This window comes from Podarcis bocagei (genome assembly GCF_964188305.1).
Source record: "Podarcis bocagei genome assembly, chromosome: 1".
Classification (NCBI taxonomy): Eukaryota; Metazoa; Chordata; class Lepidosauria; order Squamata; family Lacertidae; genus Podarcis; species Podarcis bocagei.
Genome location: NC_138125.1, coordinates 63,637,633 through 63,660,814, shown reverse-complemented (window position 1 = coordinate 63,660,814; position 23,182 = coordinate 63,637,633). Strand labels below are relative to the sequence as shown.

General features: G+C 42.0%; 1 protein-coding gene across 1 annotated transcript in view; it reads left to right on the top strand.

Annotated features, from left to right (window-relative positions):
- FANCF (FA complementation group F) overlaps nucleotides 1–23,182 on the top strand; it is a 315,286-nt gene that overhangs the window by 65,455 nt on the left and 226,649 nt on the right. The window lies entirely within an intron of this gene.

The following is a 23,182-nucleotide window of genomic DNA, read 5'->3' as shown; positions in this document are numbered from 1 at the left end:
AGTGGAAAGAGGCACATCTTTTCATCGTGTTGTTCCATAATCTCTCAAATGTCAGTCTCTCAAAGCAGTGCTGCTCAAAAAATTATTGAACATGTTGTTCATAGGATTTCATTTGTCTCCAAGGCTGTAGATCTGGAAGTGCCAATAGCATTGTTTGTAATTAACTCAACAGAAAGCTGCTTGTTCCTAAAATGAAAAAAGTATTCTCGGAATTCAATTAGAAATTTACCTCCTCAACAGTACATTTGGCAATGCCTATTCAGAAGCCCGGGCCTGTTCTTTAAGCACCCCAGTAATTGAATACATTTTGCCTACCACTGTACATCTATTCAAGTGTTTTATATTAAAGGAAAATATACATGCACAATGGCTGTGTGAAGCCTGCACACAATTTCTTTTAATCTTATAGTTCCACATTATCACGGTGCTCCAAAAAAAAATCCCCTCAGAGAATTTGAGGCAGTCCTCGCAAAGCTTTGAAGTTTATCTTCACAGTATTTTACATCATGAGAGAGGGAAAGGGAGGGGGGAAGGGAGAGATTTTAATTTATATTTTAATTTGTTAATTTGAGCTAGGCAGGACATTTTTGTAAGCACAATGCCTTTCTGTGTTTTTTTAACTTTCTCGTTTAAAAACAGGATTTTACAGGCTTTCCTCAAAGCATGATTTTTTAAGTAGTAGTAGCAGCAGTACATAAGGCAGAGTTAAGTGGCTTCCCCTCTATTTGTTGTTCTTAGCAGAGTTGGATCCAGAGATTGGGCCATTCACAGAAGAGGAAGAGATCTGTTGGAGGCTCTCACTGGTGGAAGAGCCAGTGAAATTCTTCTTCTTCAACCTCTCTCTTTGAACATTAGACTCGGATGATGCAAGATCACAAGCTTTCGAATGCCCTCTTATTTGTAAAAGTATGGAATGAGTTATGTGGCAATTTCAATCCAGACTTTCTCTTGTGGTATACGATAAATGGTATCACTTCTTTTAATGTTTCTCCACAAGCAGGCTCATTGGAGTATTATTAATGCCACACATTATGTGGCCGTATTAGCTCTATTTGCACAATTACTTCCTAAACTCCTTCCCTACATGATCTCTTCTCCTTAGTGTCTTCCTGAACTTTTCATGCCATTTCCCAGGAGTCCCCTATTCTGTATGCAAAGTCTTTAACCTCTGAAGGACAAAGCATCTCTCAGGCTTCCATGCCATATTCATTATGATAGCCTGGGCCAGTAACTAGTTTTATTTTTAATATTTTATAGGGGTACCCTTAGAATTGTTATTACAAAGGCAAAATTAATTCTCCCTCCCCCATTCGATATATTTGTCTTTCGTTCACTGTTCAGTTTTTTTAGTCTTTGGGACCAACATATTCACTAAATATCCTGATCTTCAGCGGATGATATCAAATTTTGGCACACACACAAATGTTATTTAGCCTTTAAAAATGAATGAAAAATGGGTTAAGAAAATATAAAAAAGCTGTCTGGCTTTCCAGTGGTCTACAAAGCCATAAATAATTTAGAACCAGTTTATTTGAGGGAATACCTTCTCCATTGATCCCTGTCCATCTTGGCTAATGGGGTTGACTGGTGGGTCATAGAATCATAGAATCATAGAGTTGGAAGAGACCACAAGGGCCATCGAGTCCAACCCCCTGCCAAGCAGGAAACACCATCAGAGCACTCCTGACATATGGTTGTCAAGCCTCTGCTTAAAGACCTCCAAAGTAGGAGACTCCACCACACTCCTTGGCAGCAAATTCCACTGTCAAACAGCTCTTACTGTCAGGAAGTTCTTCCTAATGTTTAGGTGGAATCTTCTTTCTTGTAGTTTGGATCCATTGCTCCGTGTCCGCTTCTCTGGAGCAGCAGAAAACAACCTTTCTCCCTCCTCTATGTGACATCCTTTTATATATTTGAACATGGCTATCATATCACCCCTTGACCTCCTCTTCTCCAGGCTAAACATGCCCAGCTCCCTTAGCCGTTCCTCATAAGGCATCGTTTCCAGACCTTTGACCATTTTGGTTGCCCTCCTCTGGACACGTTCCAGTTTGTCAGTGTCCTTCTTGAATTGTGGTGCCCAGAACTGGACACAGTACTCCAGGTGAGGTCTGACCAGAGCAGAATATAGTGGCACTATTACTTCCCTTGATCTAGATGCTATACTCCTATTGATGCAGCCCAGAATTGCATTGGCTTTTTTAGCTGCCACGTCACACGGTTGGCTCATGTCAAGTTTATGGTCAACCAAGACTCCTAGATCCTTTTCACATGTACTGCTCTCAAGCCAGGTGTCACCCATCTTGTATTTGTGCCTCTCATTTTTTTTCCCCAAGTGCAATACTTTACATTTCTCCCTGTTAAAATTCATCTTGTTTGTTTTTGCCCAGTTCTCTAATCTGTCAAGGTCGTTTTGAAGTGTGATCCTGTCCTCTGGGGTGTTAGCCACCCCTCCCAGTTTGGTGTCATCTGCAAATTTGATCAGGATGCCCTTGAGTCCATCATCCAAGTAGTTGATAAAGATGTTGAATAAGACCGGGCCCAAGACAGAACCCTATGGCACCCCACTAGTCACTCTTCTCCAGGATGAAGAGGAACCATTGATGAGAACCCTTTGGGTTCGGTCAGTCAGCAAGTTACAAATCCACTGAGTGGTAGCATAGTCAAGACCGCATTTTACCAGCTTCTTTACAAGAATATCATGGGGCACCTTGTCAAATGCCTTGCTGAAATCAAGGTAGGCTACATCCACTGCATTCCCTTCATCTACCAGGCTTGTAATTCTGTCAAAAAACGAGATCAGGTTAGTCTGACATGACTTATTTTTCAGAAATCCATGCTGACTATTGGTGATCACAGCATTCCTTTCTAGGTGCTCACAGACTGTTTGCTTAATGATCTGCTCCAGAATCTCCCCTGGTATTGATGTCAGACTGACTGGGCGATAATTATTTGGGTCCTCTCTTTTCCCCTTTTTGAAAATAGGGACAACATTTGCCCTCCTCCAGTCTGCCGGGACTTCGCCTGTTCTCCAGGAATTCTCAAAGATGACTGCCAGTGGTTCTGAGATCACATCTGCCACTCTCTGCCAGAGAGTGAATAATGTTTCACTAGAAGAGTGGAACGTACCATCTGTCTTGAAGGAGGGGCTGATGTGTTTTCTCCTTAAGAAGACCACCCTGGATCCAGAAGTGTTAAATAACTATTGTCCAGTGGCAAATATATCCTTTTGTGGTAAAGTGCTCAAGAGGGTAGCGATGGTATGGTTTCAGGCAGAATGAAACTGGTTGTTTAGATCCATTCCAGTCTAGTATGTGCATTTTAAAAAAAGTTTCCAGGACAAGACAATAAAACAAGAGGTAACATCAGTAGGGTACATGTTTGTCTGATGTTCTAACAAAAATAAAACGAACACTCATTAGTCTCATTGCTGCATTACCTGCCTAGACAACTTCCTTCTAGAATTTGGAGAAATACAGATGTTAGTTCATATATTGTTTCTGAAACTGTGAATTAAGTAGGTTCAATTTTAAATGTTAACCAAACTGAATTCCTCCCCTGTTCCATAATGACAATGGAGAAGGTAGAATTCTGTGGCCTCGCGGAATGACCCTACCATAACATAGGGATGTAAAGAAGAGTCCCCATTGCTGAACATAACAAACAGGCAGGCTGATATGAGAGAGAGGGGGGGGGGAGCTCCTTCACATATTTCAATACAATACAGTACTACCCAAGAGACTTAGGCTGATCATATGCAAACTGCTACAGCACAAACTAGAGAGTAATACATTTCTCCAGTCATTAAATTTCCATCTGATTGTATCAAATATTATTTCAGGAGAGTATGTAGGGAATTATTTTCAGGAGAGCTTCATTATCTTTGTGGTACATTTTTTCCTATGTAAATATTTGCAATAAGTGTGAATCAGATTTGAGAACAGTGTCTGATTGAAATGATTTTTTATTTTATTTTTTGCAGTTCTCAGTATAATTTGGAGTGCAGTAAATTAAGGAGAGACTCTCCAAACTCTTAGAAAGAAAGGAAATACCCTGAAACTAGAATAGTTAGTCATTAAAATATATATTCACTGCAGACAATAGAGAGGTAGGGAAAATGGGCCAGTCACTGAAGTTTTATTTTATTTTTTGCATGAAGAAAACCCATCATGCCCGTATAATAACTATTCTATTGAAAAGGCTAGGAGAAGCTGCCTGAACGGGCTGTTTGAAGGCTCAAAATATGTGCCTGATGCTTTACTAATCACAAAAGAAATGGCTTTTGAAAAGGAAAGCAAACCTGGCTGAGGCAACACTTTTGGGAACAGAAGAGTTCGGTGGAAGAAAGAGGGGAGATGCAGAGAGTGCTTTGGGTTAATAAATTTGACAGTTATTCCTTTTCATTTTTATGTACCGTCAGCAAAAGAAACTTCAAAGAGAAGTTGGCTGCATTTCATATGTTCAGTGCCCATTTGCATGGTGTACATGTTTGCACTAAACTATTTCCCAATTGCATAGTGACTCTGTATGTCACAGGTGGGCAATCGGGCTCCTGATGACCTCATCAGAACCACATGTCAGCTGGGGAAGACTAGAGCAAGAAAAAATGGGGCAGTGGAAGCCAAAATAGGGGGATGCATTCTCTAGATATATGTACAGACCCCTGGCGACAGTGATCTCACAACAGCCCTATAGGCAAAGAGGCAGGCAAGGGTGTCAACAACAGAGGCAGTGTGAGGTTTTTTGCTTGCATCATGGAATATTCTCTCCTCCACCCTACCCCCCACGCAGTGTGTCTTCTAAATCTCTTCTGGCATCCCACAACACTCTGAAGCAGATTTGGGTGTGGTATGGGGTCCTATTGTGTGAGTGAAAATCCCCCCTTTAATGAGACATTAGTTGGATACAGAGGGGAGGGGTTTAGATTCTGGTTGGTGGTTGTGAATATTTGCTTTGATTGCAGCTGTTTGTCTGCTGTAAAAAGGCACGGCAGGGACTGCTCATGTGGGGCTGTTGTTTGGGGACCTCAGGGGTTGCAGAGGCTCGGATCTGCACCTGGTTTTCCAGCCCCAGCAGAGCCGATGAATGCAAGCACCAAGCTGCGTTGCATGCAACTTTAAGAGAGTTTTCAGGTGAAATAGAATTAGATTTCACCTGCTCATGCAAAATCAAGCTAAGGTCCAGGTGATGCCCTTAATTTAAAATCCTGGCTATGCTCTCCTAATGTCACAGGAATAACACTAATTAAAGCTAACCTTTACCCTGTCCTTTTCTCACTCTGCTGATAATAAAAATAGAACCATCACATGCACTCAGGCTTTGCGCATTTTGATACAAGGCTCTTAACCTATACCACTGATGGAATTCCAAACACTAGCCATTGCTAGTGTAGTTTCCAAAAAATCAAGCTGGTAAACAAAGTTTGTAAAGCAGTTTGAGATTTTCTCTGTTCTGTTCTATGGAATGAGACAATTTGTAGAAATGTTTTGACAATGCCCTTATTATGTCTCACTCCCCAAACATACCACATGCCCCCAATGAACAAATGATATGTACTTCATTGACCTGCTTTCGTTGGCTCTAATCTGCTAATTGACATTTTCAGTAAATAAATTAATGTTTATTGCATATGGGTGTGCTATGTACACATACCGTATTTTTCGTCCCATAGCATGCTCCGTCCCATAGGATGCACCTAGTTTTTTGGGGGGGGGAATAAAGGGGGGGAAATTCCTTTATTTCCCCCCAAAAACCAGGTCGGGGAACAGCGGTATGGCGGCGCTCCGCCTCCCTGCTATCCCCCGAGCTTGTGGGGCTGGCCGATGTCTGCCCGGCACGAGGGGTGCTCTGCAGGCTCCCGCAGGCTCCCCAGGCTTCCTGATAGCTTCCTGAAGCCTGGAGAGTGAGAGGGGTCAGTGCACACCGACCCCTCTTGTTCTCCAAGCTTCAGTGAAAGCCTGTATTCGCCCCATAGGATGCACACAGATTTCCCCTTCATTTTTGGACGGGAAAAAGTGTGTCCTATAGGGCGAAAAATACGGTACTTGCTGGGCAGAGGGAGGCAAGCTCTGTCTCCCAAGTGGCCTGACACACACACCCATACATAAAATAGAAATGTGTGCCATATTTTTTATCTCTCTGGTGGCTTTGTGGTCTGGACTGAGGATGGTGAGAAGCTGTTGGTTAAACTTTTTGTGATAAGTAAATTGATGGGGAAATGTTTTGCTTGACACATTGTCACACAGTTTCCCTGCAAACAAATTAGAATTGATGGATTGATAAACAGACACTGTCACCTAACCTTCCCATAAACGTTGCGCAAACAAATGTTGAAGGAATGATTATTATTATTAAATAAGCAGGTCATATTGCAGCAACTAGATTGTTTCCATAATAAAGTTTAGCCACACTCTTCATCCTAAAAACAAGACTTAATGCTCTCTCCTTACCCTTTTTCTACCCTATCAAGTGACATGCATCTGTGCATGCCTCAGCCCAGTATACGTGAAGGAGCGTCTCCACTCCCATCGTTCCACTGAGATCCAGCGCTGAGGGCCTTCTGGTGGTTCCCTCACTGTGAGAAGCCAAGTTACAAGGAACCAGGCAGAGGGCCTTCTCAGTAGTGGCGCCCACTCTATGGAATGCCCTCCCACCAGATGTCAAAGAGATAAACAACTACCTGATGTTTAGAAGACATCTGAAGGCAGCCCTGTTTAGGGAAGTTTTTAATGTCTAATGTTTTAATATATTCTTAATCTCTGTTGGAAGCTGCCCTGAGTGACTGGGGAAAACCAGCCAGAGGGCGGGGTACAAATAAATTATTATTATTATTATTATTATTATTATTATTATTATTATTATTAGGACTTTGAGTATAAGTTTCTATTATTGCAACATATTTTCTCTCTGTTTCCAAGATGCATCTCTGTGCATAGCTGTCAACGTTTCCTTTTTTTAAGCTAAATTCCCTTATTCTGAATAGGATTCCTCGCAAGAAAAGGGAAAAGTTGACAGCTATGATATCTGTGACCTGGATTATGCACTATACCAAAGCTGCATGGAAGTCACCACAGGAATGGGAACTACCCCTACTTAGGAAATGTGCAAATCAAGCTTGTGCCAAGAAGACTTAAGATTCAAATAACTCCCCAGGTGTCCACATAAGTCCCCCTGCTCCTGCTTCAGTTTGAAAGCAGGCAACCATGTTCTGCCTAAACTGTGCTCTTTTTGTCATCCTGTGGATCTCCATGGGAAGTCCTGTCAGTTCCTTAACTCAGGAGATGGAAGATAGCTCCACATGGCTTCCCATCCCCAGGCTTAGACGGCAGCATTTGATCTTTCGAGTTTGCTTTGTGAAGTGTCGTCTTGGAGTGGTGGCAGCCAAAGTTGTGAGGGAGTGCAGGGCCCATCAGTCTTTCCAGCTTGATGCTGACATTCAAAAGCCACATGAATCATGCTCCTTGAAGGTAGCACTGATATTGCAGAGAGGAAAGATCAATACAGAAGGACAGAGATGAGGAGGGCTGGATACAAAGGCTTTGCTTATTGTATCATGTCCAGGTAATGCCTAGATTAAAAGTGATAGGAACAGGCTGTACAGGAGGAAAAGGGAGATCTGCTTTCCACATCAGAGCAAGCCCCTACTCACCCTCCCTTTTAATGAGAAGAAGATGCTGAGCTGGTTATCTTCAGGCACAGTATAAAATGGAAAGTGTCTTTCCCTTATATCATTCCACACTTTCTTGGATCAACTGGTAAGGCTTTGATCCATATTCCAGCAAGGTCAAGAAGTGCTCCATAAGGCCTTGGAGCAAAGTTGTTTCTGTTGCAACCCCTGATTTCTGAACCCTTTCCCACAGTAAACCCATACTAGGTAGAAAAACAAGATTAAAGTCCTAACAAGTGGGTGCTCAAACTGTAAAGACCCACCTGCCTTCAACTGTTTCCAAAAAGTGCAGATAGAAATACTATTCCACAGAAGAAGGGCAGCCATACTTGAAATTGCCAGCAATCTAGATTTTGTTTTCCTGTTTGCTCAAATCTTCCACTTGATTGAGTAATAGTGGATGATTTATTTGTAACAATCCGTGCCCTTCCTTTGTGTATTTTTTGCTGAATTGTTTTGCATTGATTGAAAGGGTTGATTTTCATGTTTTATTGTTTTTAAAATGAATATAAATTAGTTTTTTTAAAAAAAATAAAAGAAAAGAAGTGGGTAAATCAATTCCTTTCTCTTTCACTCCCTGGGAAAAAGGCGACCTATTCTCCCCTCGCCACACACATACACACATTTTATCTGGTGTGAGGGTTGAAAGTACCCTTCCCCTTGTCTGATCTTTTCTTCCTGCCCCACAAATGAGTAAACTTTGACCATTTTCATATCACACTACTCTTCCACAAGATTAGATGAAAGGGAAGGTCTAACTTCGCAGTCTGCAAACTGTTTGGTTTGACTTTTCATTGTGAGCTTTCAAGAATAGTGTTTTAAAGATGCGCTTACTGTTGCCAGTTATATGTCTCTTCCAAAGTTTTAGATGTATTTTTAAAGACTTTTATCCAGCTTGTTGTTTTTAGGTTAACACTAAGGAGAGAGAAAGGTTACCATCCCTATGAAATGGCATTCCCACCTTTTATGGATATGCAAATTTTACTGCATGCAACCTTTTCATTTGGAAGCGTCTTATATGCAATATATTATCTCCTTGATAATATATTCTGAAACCAGTCAGCAGGCTAGGCTCCCACTGAAGTTAAGACAGAGACCCTTGAACTGCATACACACTAACCCATTCATAACACAAAAAGTAGTTTTTCTCAATCCAGAATTGTTTGTGCTCCTTCTGATCCAGATTGATTCTAGATCCTGCAGTCTATGACAAAGGTGGATGTGTTTACCTGATTTGTGTTTCAAAACTCTCCCCTTGATTGGGGAGGGTGAATGAAGTGGTGGCTGAAATCTTGGCATACATCCACCCATCGTGTCATTGGGCAGGTATGGATGCACAACCAACCGATTGCCAGGACCACCTACTCTGTTTTCAAATGTTCACACTGTCCAGTAATACAGAATCAATCTGCAGTGGGCTTTTGTTTTCAGAATGAAATCAGTTTCTCAATAAGAGCTTTTCAGGGCAAAACATATACAACAGATGTGAATTGTGTGTGGACTACCTAGGAAATACTCATTTCCCCTTGAGTTTAGAACAAAATGCTGCAAGTGTATGCAGCCTTGGATTAGTTTGGAACTACCTTTGGAGAGATTGGGGTCCAATTTCAATGACTGTGTGTTCCTTGGAGAAAGATTTTTTTTATTATCCTGCTGTACTCATATTCTGGTTCAGCAGTTGTGATTTTTTATGTGAAACCACCTTTCTATTTTTAATAATTTGACTGTTCTATTTTTGTATTGGGATCTTCCAATATTGTGGTTTTTTATACCAATATTTCACATAGTAAAAATGGTAAAATGTGTGATTGCGTAATATTCAAATATTTTATTCCATGAACATTTGTTTATCTTAAAAATTATATTGTGTGCTTATATACATGTATGATTATACTATTTTATTTAGAAAATTTGTATCTCCAAAATCAGATTTTCCCTTGGTAGAAAATTTCCCCTGGGGCCAGGTGGACAAATAGAAATGAGGACGCCTGCTTTTCTATTCCCAACTCTCAGAATCAAATTCACCCAGAAGAAAATAAGGGGTTGGAAATGAGGAGTATTTCTCTTGCCCTTCCCACAATAAACCATCAAGGAAAGCTGTGCTTAGTATTGCTGCACAGAGATCTGCAGGTACAGAACCCTTCTGTTAGTCTGTCACCTCTAATGTAGTTCAAAGGTGTAGTTTACCAAGCAAAGTTAGAGTCATTCAAAGAAGCTGAAGTCAATCTACCATGACATATATAGCTTCCCCACACTATTCTGGTGCAATTTCATTGCTCCATGATGGAGTCTTTCCATTGCCCAGTACCTCAGTTCACAGGTTCCATTATTGTACAGGCCATGTATAGCAACTGAGTGAAAGTGATGGATTTGGCCCATTGAGTTTAATGAGATCTCAGAATAAGTAAAGACGGTGATACTCTGTGCTACAGGACTGCTCACTACAATGTACTATATAAAATTTCTTCAAGCACACAGCCTTCCTAGCTGCAGCAGCAGCTGGTGCCTCATTTATTTGGGCAAGCTACTGAAGAGTCCCTCATTTTTTACTGGTCTTCATGTCATGAAAATCATACACAGTTTAAGGAGTTGGTAGTGTTGCCCATTAGTTCTAAAATATGTTGGAGGTCTCAGATATAGTTACCTCCAGTTCAGGCCAGTCCAGGATCAAGCTGATTCAAGGGAGAAAACTTGCAACATTTTATTTACAAAACTGTTGAGAAAATGGGATTCGAGACTGCAGGTTGAGGAATTTAAACAAGAAGGAAGGAAGGTCCAGTATATCTGAAGGAGCGTCTCCACCCCCATCATTCTACCCTGACACTGAGGTCCAGCGCCGAGGGTCTTCTGGCGGTTCCCTCACTGCGAGAAGCCAAGTTACAGGGAACCAGGCAGAGGGCCTTCCCAGTAGTGGCACCTGCCCTGTGGATCGCCCTCCCACCAGATGTCAAAGAGAACAGCAACTACCAGGCTTTTAGAAGACATCTGAAGGCAGCCCTGTTTAGGGAAGCTTTTAATGTTTGATGCATTACTGTATTTTAATATTTTGTTGGAAGCCACCCAGAGTGGCTGGGGAAGCCCAGCCAGATGGGTGGGGTATAAATAAATTATTGTTGTTGTTGTTGTTGTTGTTGTTGTTGTTGTTGTTGTTGTTGTTGTTGTTGTTGTTAGCATCCCAGCAATTCACTTTGTTGCTCATGGAAGGCGTTTTTCTTCAGCAGAGGCTTCTGTGAATGGAAAGGTGATGGAGGCGATTTCTCCCGCAGCCGTCATGCCTGCCCATGTTGCTCTGGAGGGAGTCCTTCAACCCTCTGGAGCAGATTGGGGTTGCATAGCAGACAGAAGGGCTATTCCTACTGTGCCCATTGTTGTACAGTGGTACCTCGGTTTACAAACTTAATCCATTCTGGAAGTCCGTTCTTAAACTGAAACCGTTCTTAAACTGAGGCTTGCTTTCCCTAATGGGGCCTCCTGCCGCCGGTGCCCTTCCAGCATTCGGCTTCCATTTGTAGACCGAGATAAAGTTTGCAAACCAGAGCACTACTGGTACTTCCAGTTTTGCAGAGTTCGTAAACCGAATAGTTCGTAAACAGGACTGTTCATAAACCATAGTACCACTGTAATGATGTACAGTGGTACCTCTGGTTACAAACTTAATTCATTCCGGAGGTCCGTTCTTAACCTGAAACCGTTCTTAATCTGAGGTACCACTTTAGCTAATGGGGCCTCCCACTGCTGCCACGCGATTTCTGTTCTTATCCTGAAGCAAAGTTCTTAACCCAAGGTACTATTTCTAGGTTAACAGAGTTTGTAACCTGAAGCGTCTGTAACCTGAGGTACCACTGTACAGTGTTCTGTGAATCATGTGAAAAACATGCATACACTGAAAGCTTCAAATCAATGTTAAACTGCCATGAGCAAACAGCTTGTACCATCCCTGTATCATCCAGCCTTCTGAGGTGGTCTGTTCTACTTTCAGACTTTTGTACCATCAAAATGTTCTCCCTAATGTCTGGGGACCTTAGCGATGCAGTTTCACACATGGGACTTCGCAAGTCCAAACTATCAATTCCAGGGTTGGCAAAACTTATGCACAGGGCATGGTGGGTGCAAAGCTCCTTTGGCCCAGCTGCATCTGTCCCACTATGGGCATCACATATAATGTTAGGTATAAGGCAGGTGTATGTGGCTTGGTCCGAATTGACAAATGAGGAAGCCTGGTGGGCCTAATTAGCCAACAGATGACAAGTGCCCCACCTCTGCCTTAGGATGACACATTTCCAAAAAAAATCTAAAAACCTATTCCTTAGAGAACCCATGAAACATTTGAATAGCAGCTTCAAAAATGAGATTAAAATACCTATTTATTTGAAAGACAAATAAGCAGCCTATGATAGAATGGCAGCTTTGTGGCTTTTTCTTCTTCCCTGCATGAATTTCTGACTTACGTGATCCAAGTGCTTGACTGAAGCTTGGAACATTCAAGCAGATTATAAACACAAGTGACAAATGGGAGATCTTCAAGTAGACGACTACTTTGCTTTCAAATGTTGTTCTTTTGAAAATATTAAGTACCCTGAAAAGCCTGCATAGTGTTAATCAGTTTCTTGGGGAGTAAGAAACCATTTCTTGAGAGAGTTGAGGTTGTTGTTTTTTGTAAAAATGCGCATAAATATATTGATTTCCATCTGCTGCTGGCACAACTGCCATCTTATGTTGATTCAGTAAACAGAAATGCACCCTAAACACAACGTCTGGTAGTAATGGTAGAATCTGTTTAGTAGTTATAGGAGCTTTTCAGCTCTGCTGTCAGAGGAGTTCGTCTTGTAATCTCTGTTTATTTAGAAAGATGACTTTTTAAAGATGGCTCTCTGACTTCTTTCTTTTCACTTCTTCAATGGTAACACACATATCTGTTTTGCACACAACTGTATCACACTTTATATTAAGAAATACCCTTCTTTTAAATCTCTAGTCTGATGATAACTAAGAATAATCATGGAATTTAAGAGGTGGGGGGGGAGCACATATATTGGCCTTCTGTACGAAAATGTTACTACATCACATCTGCGCCATCTTTTGAAACCACTCTTATACAATTTTGACAATCATGGCTCCCCCCCCCAAAAAAAAATACACCACACCTGGGAACTGTAGTTGGTTTAGAGTGCTGAGAGTTGTCAAGAGACTTTAGAGCCACAGTTCCCAGCACCCCTAACCGACTACAATTCCCAGAGAAGTCATGTGGATCTCCTCTCAGTCATCATGTGGGTGTGGGGGCTAATTTAATTCACAGTGGCGATAAAGGACTGAAGCCCACCTGATCTAAGCCAAGTTCCCAATCCATATCCCACCCCTACCTGCCTTGGCTGCTATTTACTTTTTTAGAGAAATCACAGAAGGACCAATCACATGGCATACATCCTGTCTAGGTGGCTCACTTTCTTCCGGCAGCCAGTTCTGCTTCCTGGTTCTCTCAGGGCCCTTCCCTATCGGTTTTGCCTGGAATTTTACTACTTTTCTCTTGCTACTGAAGGCCACCAAAGCAAAGTTTCCCCGGCTCCCAGAAAAAATCTGGCACCGTGCCTGAATAATGTTTACAGTTTCCTTGAAAAGACTTTAACCTTCATGTTTTATTTGCCATTTAATGAAACTTTTCACATATGGAAGTAGTGGGAATCTGTCCAGGCATTTCTATTGTGAGCGGAATAATACAAACACTTAAGGCTATTGCTCAAAAAGAAAAAGGAGAACCTAGCAGTGGCACATGTTCAAGGTTAATATCTAATGGCAGGGTTTGCTTCTGACAGCACAATTGTGAGTGCTTGTGGAAGAGTGACTCATACGGAAAGGAGAACCACAGACCTTGATCACAATAGGCCACACAGAGCTTTGTGCTTGATAAGCATACATGCTGAGATTTGTTCTTCATCTGCAGAATAAATCATGAAAATAAGAGCAGCCCTCTGAGTCATACTAACCAACCAGGCATCTATGGAAAGCCCACAAGCTCAGTAGGGTTCTCCCACTCATGTTCCTCATCAGCTGGTCTTTAGAGGCATACTAGATATGATAGCCATTGTGACTAGTAGACATTGGTAGTCCTGATGAGGACTCAGGACACTTTCTCAGTGGAGAGCTGCCAGTACTTTGTCTGAGGCCCTCCCAGCAAGAGAGGACAGTCTTCATACCATCTTCAGACAGAGGATGAGTCCCTTGCACTACCACTGTCATCCCAGCCTCACAAAATTGAAAGACTGTAAAATTAGGCAAGAATCTTTTATTAGAAAGATAGTGCCTACCACACAACCCTACTTGTCAGCCTACATAAGCTTTCTGCTTTGTTCTTTGCTATGACAACATCTTCCACCAGCAACATTTGTAGAACAGAGCTTGAGCCAGCAAGACCCATTGGAGTTCTCCATGGACCAGTTTTTGCCTGATCTCTGGGGAAAAGAGCTTTCACACAGCTTTTCTCTGTTTGAACTGGCCTTGCCTATCTTGACTGAAGTTAACCTGCTGATATAAGAGAAATATATAAAAATATATTATAAAGTTTGACATATTCACTGCATTCTGTGGCATTTGCTTCCTGCGCCAAAAGAATGCATGTTCAGGTCACTTCAACCACACTTGAAATGCTTGTCTGTCTTCACCTTTATGGATTATAACAATTCCATTTGAAGATTTCTGATGTATTTATGTGCAGTAATAAAAAAATGTATCCAGTGCTTCTAAGTTCCTCTTTATAAGAAGGATGTGCATGGCTTAGGAGTATGTCTCAGTACCCTCATCCATCTGTCAACACCAGCCATCCCTGGGCTCTTCCTTTGGCAAAGGAAAAGTCAATCATCATTTGCTTTTAAGGATGTAACTTGTCTGTTCTACATTGTAGTTCAGGGGTCAGCAACCTTTTTCAGCTGTGGGCTGGTCCACCGTCCCTCAGACCATGTGGTGGGCCGGAATATATTTTGGAACAAAATATGAAGGAATTCCTATGCCCCACAAATAACCCAGAGATGCATTTTAAATAAAAGCACACATTCTATTCATGTAAAAACACCAGGCAGGCCCCACAAATAACCCAGAGATGCATTTTAAATACTCATGTAAAAACACACTGATTCCCGGACCGTCCACAGGCCGAATTGAGAAGGCGATTGGGCTGCATCCGGCCCCTGGGCCTTAGGTTGCCTACCCTTGTTGTAGTTGCTTATCCTTACCATTAATTATGTGGTTTAGCTTAGTCAAAATTCTACTGGTGCTTAGTTCCTACACTTTTCAACACTGCAATTTACTACCTAAATGGGTGCCTGAGGTGCCCGGCACTCCTATGATGAATCAGTTTCAGAAAATAATTAAAGGTCACCATGACCTTACAAAGTAGCCCAGTTTAATTGGGAATGATATCACTCTTCGAGTATCCTGGGGGGAGGGGAGAACAGCATCACGTTGAGAAACCTCACAAAAGGAACCATTCAAAGCCCAATATGAGGGTTCTGTTGTACTTTTGTACAATTAAAGTTCCATTCCCATTTCAAAAGCACATGGCGAAAACCTAAAATTGGTGTTATGAAACTGCTGAGGTTGTTTCTATTATTGTAATTGAAGGAAGTCTAAAAACGTGACTTCATGGAAGAGACGAGAAGATTTATCTTACCTTCCTTTCTATTTGTATTTTCCCCTCTAATAGGAACGGATGGCACCTAATGAACAGTAAGGAATGCAATGCAAACACCTTGTAACCAAACACATGCAGAATTAACAGGAATGCTTTATTTCTTGCGTTCTTTGTCTAAAGATGAGAAACACAAAGAATAGCTTTGATCTTCTCTTCTCTGCAGAAAAGTGATAAAGACAATCATCTGTATAGAAGCATGAGTTCACTTGCAGGGGTGAGGGAAGAAGTATATTTGATTTTTAATCACCTTGCAAAGAGACGCTAATAATTTTTTCAAGGCATATTTGCATATACTAATGGGTGGCTTTAAAAAAATGCATCCCATTATATATCTAGAGAATTAATCCTCATTCACCAATCACTTTGTTATGCACTGGTATATACAAGATCATTTTCTTTTGGATGATGTGAAAGCATAGAAGCATAGAAAGATAAATTGTGATTCGGTCACTTATTTTTTTCCCCATCTGACTGGGATCTTGTGCGAAAAGAAAAGGCATAGATGTTCAAGTTATTGCATAAGCAGGGCAGCGTCAGATTTAGTGTGGTACAGGCAGTTGCTCCCAGTGGCATAGCTAGCTGCTTGGGTGCCCTGTGTGGGGCATGCGTCCTACAGCTGTGGGCGGGGTGAGTCACCCATGGGGCCGGGCATGCTGCATGAAGCCTCTCTGCCACCTCCCCCTCAGCTGTAGGGTGGCAGAGGGAGAGGTGGTGGGCAGATGCAAGTCCCACGTTGCCTGCAGGTGCCCAAGCCACCATGTCACTCCCAGGAGAGACGCGTGGCTCAGGCACATTGCAGGCCCCACGGTAAGTGCCAGCCCCCGTGGTGTGGTGTCCAGCCCCAGCTGCGTTTCATTGTGTTTGTTGACTGAACTAAAAAGTTTTGTGAGCCCAATTTTTTATTTTCTATTTACTGTAGATTCCAGCGTATTAGGTGACTGGGCGTATAAGACGACCCCCAACTTTTGCTGTTCAATTTTAGAGTTTTAGAGTTATAGAGTCTGAGCGCCACCAGGGGCAGAGCACGCACCCCTTCGCTGCCTCTGCTATCGCAGCAGCCTGAGGCAAGGTTTTTGGCGGGTGGGCAGCTTAGCGCCACACTCGGAAGGACTTTCTGCATCCCCTTCTGAGGGGAGGGAAGAGGAGCGATGGCAAAAGGGGCGCACCACCTCGCTGCGTCAGGTTCTTCCTGGTGCCCGTGAGCCGCGTGGCCACGGCGGAGGCCAGCTCTGGCTCCCAGTGCAGCACCAGGCAGGTGGGCATGTGAGCACCGCACTCAGAAGACTTTCCGCGTCCCCTCCTGTAGGGAGGGAGGAGGAGCAATGGCACAAGGGGCGCCTCTGCTCACCAGCTCCCTCTCCTCCTTCCCAAGGCGTATACCCAGCGTACAAGATGACCACCGACTTTTGGGGTGATTTTCCAGAGATAAAAAGTTGTCTTGTACGCTGGAACATACGGTATTTATTTTTTAAACTCATATTTTTTTTCATTTTGTCACACACACCCTCGGTGATGACATCCGGGGCGGCCCGCACCCACCACACCCCCTTCCTCTGCCACTGGTTGCTCCACACAGAGGGAGTGCAAGATTGTTAGGATATTTCCGTTCCACCTTAAAAGGGAGCAGGCTTTTGAGTCACAGAGTCTGTGTATTTCCTGTTCACAGGAAGTTTATGTTTTGTTATTGCTTTCGTTTCTCTCTCTGTGTTTGAACATCGGAGCAGGCGGTCATGTTTTTTCTTTGTTCTGACCAACGCTGAATAAAGTTGTAAATATGCTCTCCTTAGTGCATCTTTCGCTGAACGAACTCTGCTGATAGAGCAATGTGGAAAGCTATTTCTGAGGCTTTGTGTTGCTAATTGATTGCTACTGCGTTTCTACGGGAGGTCGATGTACGTCCGGAGTCAGCGTGGGGGCATGATGGCTTATGTCTCCCTGGCAGTATCCCAACAACAACAACAACAACAACAACAACAACAACAACAGATATTTATATGGGTACCTACTGAGAAGATCCATAAAAAGCCAACTGTACCAAAAGGTATTATTGTGAAAATAAGAAATATTTTGGGGTTGCCAAATTTTGTCCTCGCTCAGGGTGCCATATTATCAAACTCCATCCCTGGGCAGGGGAAGTAATATTGGGAAAGAAAAGTTACTGAAGATTTCAGAAATAAAAGGAAAAGTGCTATATCTTACTTGAACATCCTTGATTGCTCCTTCCATATCTTCTAAACATGCAGAAGAGAACTGCCTAGGCCTAGGCTTAACACATGGCATAGTGTGTCCATGGAAATAATTGATGTGATGATGTCTCATCCTCCTAATGAACTTTGTATCAGGAAAACAAAGATATAGCCAGGCATCTTTTATCATCAAATGGGGGGGGGAGGCTAGCACCATGGGTACATGAGGGCAGACAAGACCAGAGTACTCAGATGTTAATAGTGATCATGTCACAGAAAATCCAGGCCACAGTCCAATGGAGAATTAAGCACAACTAATCTCAGACGCGGGTGACGCTGTGGGTTAAACCACAGAGCCTAGGACTTTCTGATCAGAAGGTTGGTAGATCAAATCTTCGCAGTGGGGTGAGCTCCTGTTGTTCGGTCCCTGAAAGCACGAAGTGCAAGTATATACAGTAGTACCTCAGGTTAAGAACTTAAATTGTTCCAGAGGTCCGTTCTTAACCTGAAACTGTTCTTAACCTGAGGCACCACTTTAGCTAATGGGGCCTCCCACTGTCGCTACGCTGCCGCTGTACGATTTTTGTTCTCATCCTGAAGCAAAGTTCTTAACCCAAGGTACTATTTATGGGTTAGCGGAGTCTGTAACCTGAAGCATCTGTAACCTGAAGCGTTTGTAACCCGAGGTACCACTGTAAATAGGCACTGCTCCGGCGGGAAGGTAAACAGTGTTTCTGTGCGCTACTCTGGTTCGCCAGAAGCAGCTTAGTCATGCTGGCCACATGACCCAGAAGCTGTACGCCGGGTCCCTCAGCCAATAAAGCGAGATGAGTGCAGCAACCCCAGAGTCATCCACAACTGGACCTAATGGTCTCCCTTTACCTTTACCTTTTAATCTCAGATATTTTAATGGTATTAAGCATACCTAACTCTCTGACAGATTGTGGACTGTGAGTTTGCATAAGTGCAATTGTTTCCAAACAAAGCATTAAGACTTCAGAAGCTTAGAAGTGAACTCCTGCTTCACAAAGGTCTGGCAGCACAGCTCCAAGCTAATGCCTAAGCTTCAGCCTTGACTTTGATTTTTTTTTTCCCTCTGGCAAATATAAATGGGTTCTTTTCATATGTTCGATGTTGTCTCTCTTAAACAGTTTTTGAATGATCTCAACTCAGTTTGGATGCAGTCAAAACTTCTACCCACTTGCTTTAATCAATAGTTCTTACTGTTGGAGCACAAAAAAAATCTTTTTTTATTAAGCTTAAAAAATGAAAAGGGGTGGGGTTTTATGTACAGTATTCAGTTCTCATGCAGCTTGAAATGAATGACTAAATGTAATCTTTTAGAAAATACAATTTCAACTTTGGTGGATTCACACAGAGGTAACAAGGAGTAGCACTGTAGTCAAACTATTGAGCAGTTATCTCCCATGAATTTTTGGGCTTCAAGCCAACCATCAACCTTTTAATTTCAAAGAATAAAAATAAAGCAAGGTTTATTTGCTTCTCAGATAATGGTGCAGTTGTAGAAGTAGTCTTGATAGATGAAAAGATGGAGAGGTATATTCATGATAATGTGCTGTAAGAGTTGTTGAATGGAGAGTGGCTTAACATAGAAATGCAAACTGAAGAAGTCCCTTGGGTTTTCTAAGAAGCGGCCGCTATGATTTCACCATCCAGGTTTTATTGTGCCTAATGTACTGACTTCTGAGTACTCACAGAAGATTAAAAATTAAAGATTTACATGGATTTGCACTAACTATCAAGGAATAACATTTACACAAAAAACCCAAGTTGCAGAAAACCTTTCAGTGCAATTTGCATGTTGAATGTGTTTTTATTATATTTTACATTATGATCGGCTTTATGATAATTATTTTTTGTTTCATTATCTCATTTTCTGTGCATTATTTTTATGTACACCGCTGAGAAATGGGCTTAATTAAGTAGTATGCAAATGTCTTAAATTAATCCTTAAAAATGCATTAGTAATATTATAATTCAATTTTGCTTTCTGTCGTAGGTGCCATTTTTGCCACATAAAGGGTCAAGGCGTCATTTGCAAAAGGAGAGGCATGCAGTGACAAAGTTGGCATAAAAAGATTATAATCAACATGCTTAAGTCTAATTAATGCATGGAGGGATTAAGACCATAGAGTAAGATGTCCCACCAGGCTTAGCTCAGCTTGGGAGGGACTAGGTAATCAAGCCTTTGTTCCACCTCAGCCTACCTGAGAAGCTCAACATGTGAGGGCTGAACTGGTTGCTCCAAGCTCAGACCATATGATTCTCACAAGCTATTCTTGATTTCCTACACCAATAATTGAGGAACTTTAACCACTTTGCAACTAAACCAAGTTTTACAACTTTTTCTGAATGCTGAATGGGAAAGCACATGAATCTGACTTTTGGGGGCTTCGTAAGTTACCAAACATTTGGCCTTTTTCTATGCTAGGGGGAAAAGGAAGTTTTGGAACTCACAAGGGCATATTTTAAAGGTCTAACAGCCTCTATTTACTTTACTTTATGTTTTGTGATTTTAGATCTTCCGGGTTAGCGCCTCCGGCAATTGCGGATTTCCTCTGATCGGGAGGAATCCGCTCCGTGGAAATCAGGGTCTGGACCGCCACGGCGAGGCGGAGACCCACTAAAAACCACAGGCAGGAGAAGCCTGTGGACGTGGGATTCGGCTGGCACCTTTTGCGCCTCCCCTACTCGTGGGGAAACCCGGTTTCAGGGTTCTGGAGCGAAGTGGGGTGAGTGGCGCGGTGCTTCGAATCGACTGCTTCTTTCACGGAGTGAAGCCGCATTGCTGTTGCCGGAGAGCGCTGACTTTTTCCTGTGAACAATTGGACTTTAAACAACTACCTGTGAGTAGAACGGAAAATTGGATCTTTAAACACCTTAATTTGGCATTGAAACAGGAAGGTTTCAAACAGGAAGTCCGCCTTCCTCTTTTGTAAATAGATTGAAGCAAAGACGTTGCAAACTAAAGTCTGGAAAGCCTTTTGTAAAGGATTAAATCTCCATCGGTTAAAACTACTAAACCCCCCTTGAAAGCAGGAGAAGAGGGGGGAAATTTTAGATCGCCTAAGCCTGCAGGAGAGAGAGCGAAGGAAGATAAATTACCACCGTTTTGAACCTGGGAACGGGCTGCCAGTAAGATCGACGTTTTGGGAAAGTTCATTGACTGTGAATAAAACGCATGTTGACAGATAGTTAAATAAGAGAAATATATTGTTTCCATTGTTTCCTTTTGCACTTGAAAAGGAGCAAATGTAACTGAAAATCGAACTAACTTTGTTGCTGGATCTGTGTTTAAAAGGATGGATACAAATAGAAATTGTTTCCCCTAGAGGGAGTTTTTGAAACTGTTGCAGGAGTGGAGCTGGGGAATTTTCCAGCTGTAGAGATTAAAGACCGTGAGAAACAGAGATTGACCTTGGACAAGAATGTTGACAGAAGACGCCTTAGTGATTGCATTTTGCAAGACAAGTGCTTTATTGGAACAGCTTCATAAGAAGACGGATGTGATGATTATTAAAATTGACAATATGGGACAAAAAATGACTGATTTGGGACAAAAAGTAAATACCTATACAGAAACAACTCAGGATTTGATTCAAGAATCTGTTTTGACATGGCAAGCTGTGGAGAAGACGAAGGAGAAAGTTGTTGTTGAACCTCAAGTAATTCAAGTGGAGAGAGCCCCAGCCTTACAGAGGCAATTTGATGAACATAAGCTGTTGCCCTTTACGATTGAATCCAGAGAAAGCCAGATTTGGAGGGATGGAGTCTCGCTTGGATTGGAGAAGGAAAGTTGGATAGATCCGCTTATGCAGGTTTGGGATCTGGATTTGGGTCAGGGGGTGATTGGAGTTGTGGGGGCCTTCAGCTTTGGAGGGATTTTGAAACACGCTCTGAAATATCTTTTGGACTTTAGTTCTGACTATGGAGAATGGGCTGACCTGTCGAGAAGGAATAAAGACATTGTTAGGTTGGAGTTTCCCTGAGATCTACTCCTCAGTGCCAAAGGAAGGAAATTAAGAACAAGATCAGCAGAAGACAAAGTAAAGCACATGTATAAATATGAAGAAGATCTGCAGAAGGGACATGGAAAAGAGTTAAGAGCCTCGGATAGAAGATCACCAGGTTGATGGACCATATGGAATTGATAGAAAGGACTGACAGAATCCGAGACCAGGGAGAAGAGACGGTGGAAGAAGATTGGGAAAAAAGTGTGTGTGTGTTTTTTAAAAAAATTATTTAGAGAAATGTTGCAAAATTAATGAGTGTTAGAAAAATGTTGGAATGAAATTATATGGCTTTAGTAGAAATGTTATAAGGAGTTAAGTATAAATAAGTTTTAGGGTTTTAATGGTAAGATAAGGTTAAAATAAATTAAGATAATTAAATGACAGAAAACAGTGAAAGATGGAAAGGATTTGCTGAAATAATTAATAACTAGAACACAAAAAGGGAGGTGTGAGGAGGTCGATGAAACAAGTTAATGAAAGATAAAGATATGGAAATATTGGGTGTGCTTTTAATTGTTTTTGCTTTTGTTTTTGTTCTGATGTATTGTGTCTTTTTTTATATACGTACTGTAATGTATTGATTTGTATTGTTTACCTTTCCCCCCCTTTTTACTTCGTTCTGTAATTCTTAAACTTTTAATAAATATTATTTTCCAAAAAAAAAAAAAGATTTTAGATCTCTGCTGGGGTTCTCTCACCAAAGAGTACTTGCCCCAAATCTCGATCTTGGCATCCAGGAAATTCTCATTTATATGCCAATTTTTTCCTTGCACCAACAAAACCTTCCCTCATGCTTTGGTTTTAGGGTCCTTTGGGCATGCTAAATCCCTCTGCAGGATGCCTGTCTTATCACTGTTCAATGTACTTGAAATCAAGCTGCAGATGGCTTGTGCCACAGGAACCTCCAGCGGTACCCGAAGTCTGAATTTAAAAGGACCTTTATCTTTTGCCTTTCTAAACCTTTCAGCAGCTCCTCTTGCCCTGCACCTCTACTGCATTTACATGTTCAGTTTCTACACACTTTTTAACCTGCCCAAGAGTACACAGATTTTTTGAGGGAAACTATATATAGCGTTTAAGTTTTCAAATAACCAAATTACAACTCACACTGTTAGGCAGCAAAGGAGTGCTCAGTAACATATGTGAAAGGCCTTTTACAAGCTCAGCACAGCTGCCAGTTGCCATAGGAAAAAAGAAACTGTATCACTACACTTCCACTGCAATGTTTTCTTAAAAAAAATAATGTGACAATAATGTAAAATTTATTTAATACATTTATGTCTTACCTTTCGTCCATCATGTGTTTATTCATGTTTTTAATGGCATTTATATCCTACATGATTCTCCCCTTCCTCATTTAATCCCCACAATAACCCTGTGAGGTAGGTTAGGCTGAGAGTGAGTGACTGGCCCAAGGTCACCCGGTAAGCTTCATGATCGAGTGGGGATTCAAACCCCAGTCTCACAGGTCCTAGTCTGTCACTCTAACCCATGGGTAGGCAAACTAAGGCCCGGGGGCCGGATCTGGCCCAATCGCCTTCTAAATCCAGCCCGCATCTCTGGGTTATGTGTGGGGTATAGGAATTCGTTCATTCCCCCCTCCTCCAAAATATAG